Source organism: Coturnix japonica, chromosome 10 (assembly GCF_054131305.1).
Source record: "Coturnix japonica strain WE chromosome 10, WE-NBRP24, whole genome shotgun sequence".
NCBI classification, from domain to species: Eukaryota; Metazoa; Chordata; class Aves; order Galliformes; family Phasianidae; genus Coturnix; species Coturnix japonica.
In genome coordinates this window covers 20,038,456-20,051,736 of record NC_140672.1, presented here as the reverse complement: position 1 = coordinate 20,051,736, position 13,281 = coordinate 20,038,456, and the positions used below count along the sequence as shown (strand labels likewise).

The 13,281-nt window shown below is 55.4% G+C and overlaps 1 long non-coding RNA gene across 2 annotated transcripts; it reads left to right on the top strand.

Annotated features, from left to right (window-relative positions):
* The first annotated feature begins 7,186 nt into the window (after window positions 1-7,186).
* Window positions 7,187-10,595, top strand: LOC146759471 (uncharacterized). 2 transcript variants are annotated; one of them, XR_014932432.1, is made up of 4 exons: window positions 7,187-7,278; window positions 7,580-7,703; window positions 8,612-8,713; window positions 9,503-10,595. It is a non-coding gene; the product is annotated as an uncharacterized LOC146759471 (long non-coding RNA). The 2 variants fall into 2 exon arrangements; XR_014932431.1 differs by having other exon boundaries at window positions 8,612-10,595.
* Window positions 10,596-13,281: the final 2,686 nt, after the last annotated feature.

Genomic DNA, 13,281 nt, shown 5'->3' with positions numbered 1-13,281 from the left:
AGTAGGTGGCACTTGTGGAGTGGGAGATGGAAGTTGTGGGGCAGGAGGTGGCAATTGTGGGCCGGGAGCTGGCACTATTGGGGCGGGAGCTGGAAGTTGTGGGTCGGGAGGTGGCACTTGTGGTGCAGGAGGTGGCACTTGTAGGGCGGTTGGTGGATGATGTGGGGCAGGAGTTGGCACTTGTGGGGTAAGGGTTGGCACTTGTGGGGTGGGAGGAGGCACTTGTGGGGCGGGGGGTGGCAATTGCTGGGTGGGAAGTGGCAGTTGTGGGGCAGTAGGTTGAAGGTTTGGGGCAGGAGGTGGCACTTTGTGGGGTGGAAGGTAAGAAGATTTGGGGTGTGACGTGGAAGTAGTGGGGCGGGAGGTGGCACTTGTGGGGCGGGAGGTGGCACTTGTGGGGCAGGAGTTGGCACTTGTGGGTCAGGTGGTGGCACATGTGGGGCGGGGGTCGACGTTGTGGGGCAAGAGGTGGAACTTGTGGGGCAAGAGGTGTAACTTGTGGGGCAGGAGGTGGCTATAGAGGGGCGGGAGGTGGCACTTGTGTGGCGGGAGGTGGCACTTGTGGGGCAGGAGATGGCAATTGTGGAGCAGGAGGTGGAAGTTGCACGTCAGGATTTGGCACTTGTGGGGCGGGAGTTGGCACTTGTGTGTCTGGAGGTTAAACTTGTGGGGCGGGAGATGGCACTTGTGTGTCTGGAGGTTAAACTTGTGGGGCGGGAGATGGCACTTCTGTGTCTGGAGGTTAAACTTGTGGGGTGGGAGGTGGCACTTGTGGGGAAGGAGGTGGCACTTGTGGGGCAGGAGGTGGCAAATGTGGTGCAGGAAATTGCACTTGTGGGGCAGGAGTTGGCACATGTGGGTTAGGAGGTGGCACTTGTGGGGCAGGAGGTGGATGATGTGGGGCAGGAGCTGGCAATTGTGAAGCATGAGCTGGCACTTTTAGGGCTGGAATTGGTACTTGTGGGGTGGGAGGTGGATGATGTGGGGCAGGAGGTGGATGTTGCGTGGCAGGATTTGGCCCTTGTGGGTCAGGACGTGGCACTTGTGGAGCGGGAGGGGGCACTTGTGGGGCCTGAGGTGGCACTTGTAGGGCAGGAGGTGGCATTTGTGGGGCAGGAGGTGGCATTTGTGGGGCGGGAGGTGGAAGCTGTGAGGCAGGGGGTGGCACTTGTAAGGCAGGAGGTAGAACTTGTGGGGCAGGAGTTGGCACTTGTGGGGCACGAGTTGGCACTTGTGGGGCACGTAGTTGCATTAGTGTGTCAGGTGGTGGCACTTGTGTGTCAGGTGGTGGTACTTGTGGGGCTGGATGGGGAAGTTGTGGGGCGTGAGGTGGCACTTGTGGGGTGGAAGTTGACACTGTTGGTGTGTGAGGTGGCACTTGTGGGGCAGGATGTGGCACTTGTGCGTGGGAGGTGACAATTGTGGGGCAGGATGTGGCACTTGTGCGTGGGAGGTGGCACTTGTGGGGCGGGAGGTGGCACTTGTGGGGCAGGATGTGGCATTCTTGGGGCGGGAGGTGGAAGTTGTGATGCAGGAGGTGGTACATGTGGGGCGGGAGGTGGAAGTTGTGATGCAGGAGGTGGTACATGTGGGGCGGGAGGTGGAAGTTGTAAAGCAGGAGGTGGTACATGTGGGGCGGGAGGTGGAAGTTGTGATGCAGGAGGTGGTACATGTGGGGCGGGAGGTGTAAGTTGTGATGCAGGAGGTGGTACATGTGGGGCAGGAGGTGTAAGTTGTGATGCAGGAGGTGGTACATGTGGGGCGGGAGGTGTAAGTTGTGATGCAGGAGGTGGTACATGTGGGGCGGGAGTTGGAAGTTGAGTGACGGGAGGTGGCACTTGTGGGTCAGGTTGTGGAAGTTGTGGGGCGGGAGGTTGCACTTGGGCAGATTGTGTCACTCGTGGGCAGGGAGGTTGCACTTGTGGGGCAGGAGGTGAAAGTTGTGGGGCAGGAGGTGGCATTTGTAAGGCGGGAAGTGGCACTTGTGGGGCAGAAATTGGCACTTATGGGGCAGGAGGTGGCACTTGTGGTGCGGGAGGTGGCACTGATGGGGCAGGAAATTGAGCTTTTGGGGCAGGAGATGGCACTTGTGGGGCGTAAGGTGGAACTTATGGGGCAGGAGGTGGAACTTGTGGAGCAGGAGGTGGTACTTGTGGGGCGGGAGGTTGGAGTTGTTGGGCAGGAGGTGGCATTTTGAGGCAGAAGGTGGCATTTGTGTGGCAGGAGGTGGCAATTGTGGGGCACGAGTTGGAAATTGTTGGGCAGGAAGTGGAAGTTTTGGGGCAGGGTTTGGCAGTTGTAGGGCGGGAGGTGGCACTTGTGGGCCAGGAGGTGGAAGTTGTAGGGCAGGAGGTGGCACTTGTGGGGCAGGAGGTTGTACTTGTGGGTCAGGAGGAGGAAGTTGGACAGTCAGTGACACTTGTGGGTCAGGAGGTGGATTATTTGGGGGGGGAGGTGGCAGTGGTGTGGACAAATGTGGCACTTGTGGGGCAGGAATTGGCACTTGTGGGGTAGGTGGTGGCACTTGTTGGGTGGGAGGTGGACGATGTGGGGCAGGAGGTTGCACTTGTGGGGCAGGAGGTGGCACTTGTGGGGCGGAAATTGGAACTTGTTGGAAGGGAAGAGGTACTTGTGGGGCAGGAAGTGGCTCTTGTCGGGCAGGAGCTGGCACTTGTGGGGCAGGAGCTGGCACTTGTTGGTCAGGAGGAGGAAGTTGGTCAGTCAGTGACACTTGTGGGGCAGGTGGTGGATTATTTGGGGGGGAGGAGGCAGTGGTGTGGACAAATGTGGCACTTGTGGGGCATGAACTGGCACTTGTGGGGCAGGAATTGGCACTTGTGGGGCAGGAGGATGTCTTTGTCGGTCAGGAGGTGGCACTTGTGAGCAGGAAGTGGATGACGTAGTGCAGGAGCTGGCACTTGTGAAGCATGAGCTGGCACATGTGGGGCAGGAATTGGCACTTGTGGGGCAGGTGGTGGCACTTGTTGGGTGGGAGGTGGACGATGTGGGGCAGGAGGTGGCACTTGTGGAGCAGGAGGTGGAAGTTGCATTGCAGGATTTGGCATTTGTGGGTTGGGAGTAGGCACTTGTGGGGCATGAGGTGGAATTTGTGGGGTGGTAGGTGGAACATGTGGGGCAGGAGCTGGCACTTGTGGGGCAGGATGTGGCAGTTGTGGGGCAAGAGGTGGCACTTGTGGGGCATGAGCTGGCACTTGTGGGGCAGGAAGTTGATGATGTGGGGCATGAGCTGGCATTTGTGAAGCATGAGCTGGCACTTGTGAAGCAGGAATTGGCACTTTTGGGGCTGGAGGTGGAACTTGTGGGGTGGGTGGTGGAATTTGTGGGGTGGTAGGTGAAACTTGTAAGGCAGGAGTTGGCACATGTGGGGGGGGAAATGGCACTTGTGGGGCAGGAAATGGCACCGGTGGGGGAGTATTTGGAACCTGTGGGGTAAGAAATGGCACTTGTTGGGCAGGAGGTGGCACTTGTGGGGCAGGTGTTGGCACTTGTGGGGCAGGTGTTGGTGGAAGTTGTGGGGCGGTAGGTTGCACTTGTGCGTGGGAGGTGGATGTTGTGGGGCAGGAAATGGCACTAGTGGGGCAGGAGGTGGCGCTTTTGGGGGAGGTGGTGGCATTTGTTGGGCGAGAGGTGAAACTTATGGGGCAGGAGGTGGCACTTGTAGGTCAAGAGGTAGAACTAGTTGGGCAGGAGGTGGCACTAGTGCGGCAGGAGGTGGAACTTATGGGGCGTTACGTGGAAGTTGTGGGGCAGGAGGTGGCTCTTTTGAGGCAGGAGGTGGCACTTGTGGGCCAGGAGATGGAAGTTGTAGGGTGGGAGGTGGCACTTGTGGGGTGGGAGGTGGTAGATGTTGGGCGTGAGGTGGCACTTGTGGGTCGGGAGGTGGAAGTTGTGGGGCAGGAGGTGGAAGTTGTGGAGTGGGAGGTGGCTTTTGTGGGGCGAAAGGTGACACTTGTGTGGCAGGAGGTTGCACTTGTGGGGCAGGAGGTGGCACTTGTGGGGCGAAAATTGGAACTTGTTGGGAGGGAAGAGGTACTTGTGGGGCAGGAAGTGGCTCTTGTCGGGCAGGAGCTGGCACTTCAGGGGAATGAGCTGGCACTTGTAGGGCAGGAATTGGCACTTGTAAGGCAGGAGGTGGAACTTGTGGGGCGGGATGTGGCACTTGTGGGATGCGAGGTGGCACTTGTGGGGCAGGAGGTGGCACTTGTGGGGCAGGAGGAGGCTGTTGTTGGGCGGGAGGTGGGACTTGTGTAACAAGAGGTGGAAATTGTGCGGTGGGATGTGGCACTTGTGGGGCAAGGGGTGGCACTTGTGGGGCGGGATGTGGCAGTTGTGGGGCAGATGATGACACCTGTGGGGCGGGAGGTGGATGTTTTGGGGAAGGAGGTTGAAGTTGTGGGGAGGGTGGTGGCACTTGTGGGGCGGGAGGTGGCACTAGTGGGGCAGGAAATGTTACTTGTGGGGCAAGAAGTGGCTCTTGAAGGGCAGGAGGTGGCACTTGTGGGGCAGGAGTTAATTCTTGTGGATCTGGAGGTGGCACTTGTGGGCCTGGAGTTTGCACTTGTGAGGCGGGAGGTGGAAGTTGTGGGGCGGGTGGTGGCAGTTGTGGGGCTGGAGGTATCACTTGTGCGGCAGGAAGTGGCACTTGTGGAGCAGAAGGTGACACTTGAGGGGCAGGAGCTGGCACTTGTGGGGCAGAAGTTGGCACATGTGGGTCGGGAGGTGGCACTTGTGGGGCAGGAGGTGGCACTTGTGGTGCGGAAGGTGGAACTTGTGGTGCGGGAGGTGGCACTTGTGGGGCGGGAGGTAGAAGTTGTGGGGCGGCAGGTGGCAATTGTGGGTCAGGAGGAGGCATTTGTGAGGCAGGAGGTGGATGATGTGGGGCAGGAGGTGGCACTTGTGGGGAAGTAGGTAGCACTTGTGGGGCAGGAAGTGGCACTTGTGGGGCAGGAGGTGGCACTTGTGTGGCAGGAGGAGGCACTTGTGGGGCAGGAGGAGGCACTTGTGGGGCAGGAGGAGGCTGTTGTTGGGCGGGAAGTGGAGGTTGTGGGGTGGGAGGTGGCACTTGTGGGGCTGGATGTGGAAGTTGTGTGGCAGGATTTGACACTTCTGGGGCTGCAGGTGGCACTTGTGGGGTGGGTGGTAGAACTTGTGGGGGGTGAGGTGTAACTTGTGGAGCGGGAGGTGACAACTGTGGGACAGGAGGAGGCACTTGTGGGTCGGGAGGTGGCACTTTTAAGGCGGGAGGTGGCAGTTGTGGGGCGGGAGGTGGAAGTTGTGCGGCACGATTTAGCACTTGTGTGGCTGGAGGCGGCACTTGTGGGGCGGGAAATGGAACTTGTGGGGCAGCACGTGGCACTAGTTGAGCAGGAGGTGGAAATTGTGGGGCGGGAGGTGAATGATATGAGGCAGGAGGTAGCGGTTGTGGGGCAGGAGGTGGCACTTATGGGGCAGGAGATGGTATTTGTTGTGCAGTAGGTGGCACTTGTGGAGTGGGAGATGGAAGTTGTGGGGCAGGAGTGGCAATTGTTGGCCGGGAGCTGGCACTATTGGGGCGGGAGCTGGAAGTTGTGGGTCGGGAGGTGGCACTTGTGGTGCAGGAGGTGACACTTGTGGGGTGGTTGGTGGATGATGTGGGGCAGGAGTTGGCACTTGTGGGGTAAGGGTTGGCACTTGTGGGGTGGGAGGAGGCACTTGTGGGGCGGGGGGTGGCAATTGCTGGGTGGGAAGTGGCAGTTGTGGGGCAGTAGGTTGAAGGTTTGGGGCAGGAGGTGGCACTTGTGGGGCGGGAGGTGGCACTTGCTGGGCAGGAGTTGGCACTTGTGGGTCAGGTGGTGGCATATGTGGGGCGGGGGTCGACGTTGTGGGGCAAGAGGTGTAACTTGTGGGGCAAGAGGTGTAACTTGTGGGGCAGGAGGTGGCCATAGAGGGGCGGGAGGTGGCACTTTTGTGGCGGGAGGTGGCACTTGTGGGGCAGGAGATGGCAATTGTGGAGCAGGAGGTGGAAGTTGCGCGTCAGGATTTGGCACTTGTGGGGCGGGAGATGGCACTTGTGGGGCAGGACGTGGCACTTGTGTGTCTGGAGGTTAAACTTGTGGGGCGGGAGGTGGCACTTGTGGGGAAGGAGGTGGCACTTGTGGGGCAGGAGGTGGCAAATGTGGTGCAGGAAATGGCACTTGTGGGGCAGGAGTTGGCACATGTGGGATAGGAGGTGGCACTTGTGGGGCAGGAGGTGGATGATGTGGGGCAGGAGCTGGCAATTGTGAATCATGAGCTGGCACTTTTAGGGCTGGAATTGGCACTTGTGCCACAGGAGGTGGCACTTGTGGGGTGGGAGGTGGATGATGTGGGGCAGGAGGTGGAAGTTGTGTGGCAGGATTTGGCCCTTGTGGGGCGGGAGATGGCACTTGTGGGGCAGGACGTGGCACTTGTGGAGCGGGAGGGGGCACTTGTGGGGCCTGAGGTGGCACTTGTAGGGCAGGAGGTGGCATTTGTGGGGCGGGAGGTGGAAGCTGTGAGGCAGGGGGTGGCACTTGTAAGGCAGGAGGTAGAACTTGTGGGGCAGGAGTTGGCACTTGTGGGGCGCGAGTTGGCATTTGTGGGGCAGGTAGTTGCATTGGTGGAGCAGGAGTTGGCACTTGTGGGGTAAGGGTTGGCACTTGTGGGGTGGGAGGAGGCACTTGTGGGGCTGGGGGTGGCAATTGCTGGGTGGGAAGTGGCAGTTGTGGGGCAGTAGGTTGACTGTCCCAGTCTGCCTCTGGGTGGGATCTCTTTCTGATGATTTCTCCTCTGTGGAGTTTGTTCTGTGCACTTCCATCCTCAGTGGTGGGTGAGCCATTCTTTTTTTTTTTTTACTTTTGTGATATATTCCTGTTGCGCCTATCTTTCTGCTGTTACGTATGTTATGGATTTCCTTTTTTTTTTTTTTTTTTAATCTGTTTTGTGTGGTTGTTTTTTGTTGTTTGTATTGTTGTTGTTTTTTAACTTTGATTCCCTGGTCTTTGGCTTGCTTTTTTTTTTTCTTTCTTTATTTTTCTTTGTTTTGCTTTTTTCCTTTGCTGCATCATGATCTGCTTCACGGGTGTCATTTGCAAGAGACTGTAAATTCTCCTGGTTCGAACTGCAGTCAGCTTAATCAGATGCGTAAGAAATACATAAGGGCTAGAAGTCGATGGTATCGCTGTATGAATCAAGGGCAGTTTAGGAGCAGCTGCTGATGGAAGAAACGAAGTCCAGGCTAATAAATGGAAGTATCTTCTGGTAAGGTGTCAAAGGTGGCAGTCATCATTAAAACCAAAGGGCTGGCTCATCCGAGTGCTTGCTGACTGATGCTTGGGAGTGTCTCGTTCTCCAGCTGTATGATACGAAAGCTAAATATGCTGAGCCGTTACAGCTTGTGCTGAAGTTGTGATTGTGCTCCCAGATGTTTCCTTTAGTGGTAAATCATGTTCTGGCACTGTGGTAGTCCTATCTCTGGCATGATCAGGAGCCTGGAGCACCGTGTCTGGTTGCGAGCCTTGTGTGCCTGTTTCCATGAACCTTGCTTTCTTTCTCTCTTCAGAGTAAGGGCAGGGTGCTTCCTTGCTTTTGGTGGATTCATTCAGGAGGCTGTCAGAAGGCCAATTGCAGTGTTCATAACACGGAGGGACACAATGGGAATGGACTCTCGTTACCACCATGCAAAAGTGAGTTTCTTATGAGTGATATAATTTTGATTATTACTTCTGAGCAGTTGCAGTGTGATAGAGGATGTCACGAAACTATTTATTTGGGAGCACAGGGAAGAGTCATGAGAACCGAAAATGTAGTTTCTGTTTTGGCTGTCAAAATGGTGGAGTTTTTTTGGGAGGACAGTGTCTGGTCTTCCTGTTAGCAGGCCCCCTCTGAGAAATTGGGCTTTGCTTGCTGCTTTGCTGTGCCTACCTGCCTGCTCCCTGTGCTTGCTGTGTCTGATACCAGCGGTCGTGGAACATGCTCCCTGAGGCTGTGGGCCTGGCCCTGAGCTGCTGCAGCTTAAAGGCCGTTTGAGTTTAGGTTGTCCTTCCTGGAGCATCGGGTTGGACTTGATAATCCTCGTGGTTCCTTTACAACTTGGGCTATTCTGTGGTTCTGTGGTCTTGGTGGTTTGCCTGGGAAATACCAGATGGTTTTATTCCCCCAATTTTTTATGGCATTTGAACTTGTTTCAATTCTAAATGTGGGAGAGGAGTTGGATAAGGGTAGGGTAAGGGTAAGGGTAGGTTGCTTTTTTCTTTTTCCTATTCTCCTAGGTATTTTCTGCCCATGTTGTGATAACTCTCTAACCAGAAATGTTCTTAATGCTCATGAAAAGGCTTTACTGGCAGCACACAATTTGACCATAGGACTGCTTGCTGGATTAATTTCTATGGATTGATTGTATGCTTTTTGAGGTGGTATGTTCAGTTTATCTTTTGAAAGGCTGTCAGCTTTTGAGGTCGCTGAGGTGTCTTGCTTTATCAGTCTCTAGCAGCTTGCTGGAGCTTGAAGTAGTTGAATCGTCCCATACAGAGCTGTTAAATAAAACCTTATAATCACTTTGTTTGTCACCTTACTGCCCTTCTTGTCTCCCTAGAGCCCAGCTGTCTTCCTGGGATTGCTGAGCAGCTGCCTTTCGCTGTCTCCTGCCTATCAGATCAAAAACCAGTGGTGTAAAACTGAGTTGGAATTTGGTGGCGTAAGTCCTTGAGTATTCTTTATTTCTGTAAAAGGCGCTGGATGTCTCAAGATGGAAGTCCAGATACCTACCCAAGTGTATTACAGCAATCACAGAATTTCTATTTCAGAGACTTTTTCAAAGCCCTTCAGATGGAAAGGCAAAGGGAAGTGCAACTTTGGAGTAGTAAATGGTGCTTATTAAAATGTAAAGAGGTCTAATTGGTGTAAATGGACTCCAGTCACACTGGTGTATAGCTTTCTTTATGAGGGTACTCAGGAATTCTTCTGACAATGAGTGATACAGTCCCAGCTCCAGGTGCGTGCTCAGCTTGGAAATGCATGCACATAGCTTTTGCTTGGCCAGCTGCTTTGACTGCATTGCACTACATCATCTTGTCTTGATCTCTTTGCTCCCTCCATCAAAAGTTTTGCTCGGCCTAGACTCGTTGCAGATACTGACTGTGTTATTTTGATCCACATGAGATCAATACAGAAATGAATACAGAAAATTAAGTAGGGTTGTGCAGCACGAATTTGAACGTCTATGGAGACCACCCTTTGTGGGACTCAGACTTGCAGAACTAGCTCCTTGAAGAGAGGGGCTCCAAGGTATTAACCCATATAAACCGTTGCTCTTCAGCATCTTCCTTCGTCAGTGACATAGATGATGGCAGGTTTGCAGACGATACAAACTGAGCAGTGCAGTCAATATATTGTAGGGGAGGGAAGCCAACCAGAGGGACCGGGACAGGCTGGAGAGGTTGCGGGCGTCCCTTTATTTTCCTTTGTTGTTTCCTTCTGGTTACAGGGAGGTGTCCGTCCCTTCTGCCACTGTGAAGTTGCTGTGGGGAATGAAACCGTCTGCAATTGTGGAAGGAGGGTCACTGCATGAGGAGGGGCTGCACATTCAGACATATGGAAGTTGATGGGAGTGTTTGCCTACAGATGTGTTCTCAATTTCAGTCCCCCAAAGCAATGAATTTCTGTAGGAGGCTAGATGTGCTTTTACAGGCAAGATTCATTGACTTTAAAATGATACTGGTTTTGATGACGACGAGGGGGGCTGGGTGGTTGTACAGGGAAGACAATTGAATGCTGCCAGAGATCTGCGTTTATCAGGCAGGAAACAGTGGGCATTGGCCTCCCGTGAGCTGGGCTTGATACTGATCTACCGGGACTCTTCTGTCCTGGATATCTTCAGAGAACATTGTTCTAGCTGCTTGTAGTTGTAAGGCGTGGGAAAGGAAACAGTGGTAAAGAACTAAGAACCTGCAAGATAGTTTTGGATAGGGCGGTGGATGTAGTTTACCATGATTTCAGCAAGGCATCTGGTACTGTCTCCCAGGACATCCTTATAACAAGCTGAGCAAGCGTGGGATAGATGAGTGGACAGAGAGGTGGGTTGAGAAGTGGCTGACTGGCAGAGCACAGAGAGACGTTGTTGGCAGTGCAGAATCCAGGTGGAGACCTGTAACTAGCGGCGTCCCCCAGGGGTCAGTGCTGGGTCCGGTCTTGTTCAATATCTTCATCAACGACCTTGATGAGGAGATAGTGACCACCCTCAGCAAGTTTGTGATGACACGAAGTTGGGAGGACTGGCTGACACGCCTGAAGGCTGTGCTGCCATTCAGCGAGACCTGGACAGGCTGGAGAGCTGGGCAGTAAGAAACCGGATGAGGTTTAACAAAAGCAAGTGTAGAGTCTTGCACCTAGGGAGCAGTAATTGCATGCACCAGTACAGGCTGGGGGAAAAGCTGCTGGAGAGGAGCTCTGAAGAGAGGAACCTGGGTGTCCTGGTGGACGACAGATTGACCATGAGCCAGCAGTGTGCCCTTGTAGCCAAAAAAGCCGATGGAATACTGGGGTGTATTACAAAGAGCATGGACAGCAGGTCAAGGTGGCACTTGTGGGGAGGAAAATGGAAGTTGTGGGGCAGGGGGTGGCGATTGTGGGGCAGGGGGTGGCACTTGTGGGGGGTGGATGGAGGAGGTGGCACTTGTGGGGCAGGAGGTTGCACTTGTGGGGCAGGAGGTTGCACTTGTGGGTCATGAGGAGGATGTTGGGCAGTTAATGACACTTGTGGAGCGGGAGGTGGATGATTTGGGGCGGGAGGTGGCAGTTGTGTGGCAAAATGTGGCACTTGTGGGGCATGAACTGGCACTTGTGGGGCAGAAATTGGCACTTGTGGGGCATGAACTGGCACTTGTGGGGCATGAACTGGCACTTGTGGGGCAGAAATTGGCACTTGTGGGGCAGGAGGTGAATGATGTGGGGCAGGAGTTGGCACTTGGGTGGGAGGTGGATGATGTGGGGCAGGAGGTGGCAATTGTGGAGCAGGAGGTGGATGTTGCGGGTCAGGGTTTGGCACTTGTGGGGCAAGAGGTTGAATTTGTGGAGTGGTAGGTGGCTAATGTGGGGCAGGAAATGGCACTTGTGGGGCAGGAGTTGGCACATGTGGCACAGGAGGTGGCACTTATGGGGCAGGAAATGGCACCTGTGGGGAAGGAGTTGGAACCTGTGGGGTAAGAAATGGCACTTGTTGGGCAGGTGGTGGCACTTGTGGGGCGGGAGGTGGCACTTGTGGGGCGGGAGGTAGCACTTGTGGGGCAGGAGGTGGCAGTTGTGAAACGTGAGCTGGCAATTGTGAAGCATGAGCTGGCACTTTTGGGGCAGGAATTGGCACTTGTGGGGCGGGAGGTGGCACTTCTGGGGCAGGATGTGGAAGTTGTGAAGCGGGAGATGGCAGTTGTGGGGTGGGAGGTGGCACTTGTGGGGCAGGAAGTGGAATTTGTTGGGTGGTAGGTAGAACTTGTGGGGCAGGGGTTGGCACTTGTGGGGCAGGATTGGGCACACATTGGGCAGGAGTTGGCACTTGTTTGACGGGAGGTTGAAGTTGTGGGGCAGGAAATGGCACCTGTGGGGCAGGAGTTTGGACCTGTGGTTTAAGAAACGGCATTTGTTTGCAGGAGGTGGTACTTGTGGGGCAGGTGGTGGTACCTGTGGGGTGGGGGTGTAACTTGTGGGGCAGGCGGTGTAACTTGTGGGGCAGGAGGTGGTGATAGAGGGACGGGAGGTGGCATTTTATGGCGGGAGGTGGCACTTGTATGGCAGGATGTGGAAGTTGTGAAGCGAGAGGTGGCACTTGTGTGGCGGGAGGTGGCACTTGTGGGGCAGGAGGTGGAATTTGTTTGGTGGTAGGTGGAACTTGTGGGGCAGGATGTGGCACACGTTGGGCAAGAGTTGGCACTTGTGTGGCGGGAGGTTGAAGTTGTGGGGCCAGAGGTGGCACTTGTGGGGCAGGAGGTGCAATTTGTGGGGTGGTATGCACCAGATGTGGGGCAGGAAATGGCACTTGTGGGGCAGGAGTTGGTAAATGTGGGACAGGAGGTGGTACTTGAGGGGCAGGAAATGGCACCTGTGGGGCAGGAGTTGGAACATGTGGGGTAAGAAATGGCACTTGTTGGGCAGGAGGTGGCACTTGTGTAGCGGGAGGTGGGAAATGTTGGGCAGGAGGTGGCACTTGTTAGACGAGAGTTGGAACTTGTGGGGCAGGAGGTGGCACTTGTGGGGCGGGAGGTGGCACTTGTGGAAATGGAGATGGCACTAGTGGGGCAGGTAGTGGCACTTGTGGGGCGGGATATGGAACTTATGGGGCAGGAGTTGACACTTTTGGGGCAGGAGGCGGAAGTTGTGGGGCTGGACGTGGCACTTGTGGGGCGGGAGTTGGATGATGTGGAGCAGCAGCTGGAACTTGTGGGGAAGGAGGTGGCACTTGTGGGGCAGGAGGTGGAACTTATGGGACGTTACGTGGAAGTTGTGAGGCGGGAGGTGGCTCTTTTGAGGCAGGAAGTGGCACTTGTGGGCCAGGAGATGGAAGTTGTAGGGCGGGAGGTGGCACTTGTGGGGCAGGAGGTGGAAGATGTGGATCGGGAGGTGGCATTTGTGGGGTGAAATGTGGCACTAGTGGGGCAGGAGGTTGCACTTGTGGGGCAGGAGGTGGCACATGTGGGGCGGAAATTGGAACTTCTTGGGAGGGAAGAGGTACTTGTGGGGCAGGAAGTTGCTCTTGTCGGGCAGGAGCTGGCACTTGTGGGGCAGGAGGTTGCACTTGTGTGTCAGTAGGAGGAAGTTGGGCGGTCAGTGACACTTGTGGGGCAGGAGGTGGATTATTTGGGGGGGGAGGTGGCAGTGGTGTGGCAAACTGTGGAACTTGTGGGGCAGGAGCTGGCACTTCAGGGGAATGAGCTGGCACTTGTAGGGCAGGAATTGGCACTTGTGGTGCAGGGGGTGGATGATGTGGGGCAGGAGGTGGTCTTTGTCGGACAGGAGGTGGCACATGTGAGCAGGAAGTGGATGATGTGGGGCAGGAGCTGGCACTTGTGAAGCATGAGCTGGCACTTGTTAGGCAGGAATTGGCACTTGTGGGGCAGGAGGTGGAAGTTGCAGGGCTGGATTTGGCATTTGTGGGGCAGGAGGTGGCACCTGTTGGGCAAGAGGTGGCACTTGTGGGGCAGGAGGTGGCACCTGTGAGGCAAGAGCTGGCACTTGTGGGGCAGGAGCTGGCACCTGTTGGGCAACAGGTGGCAC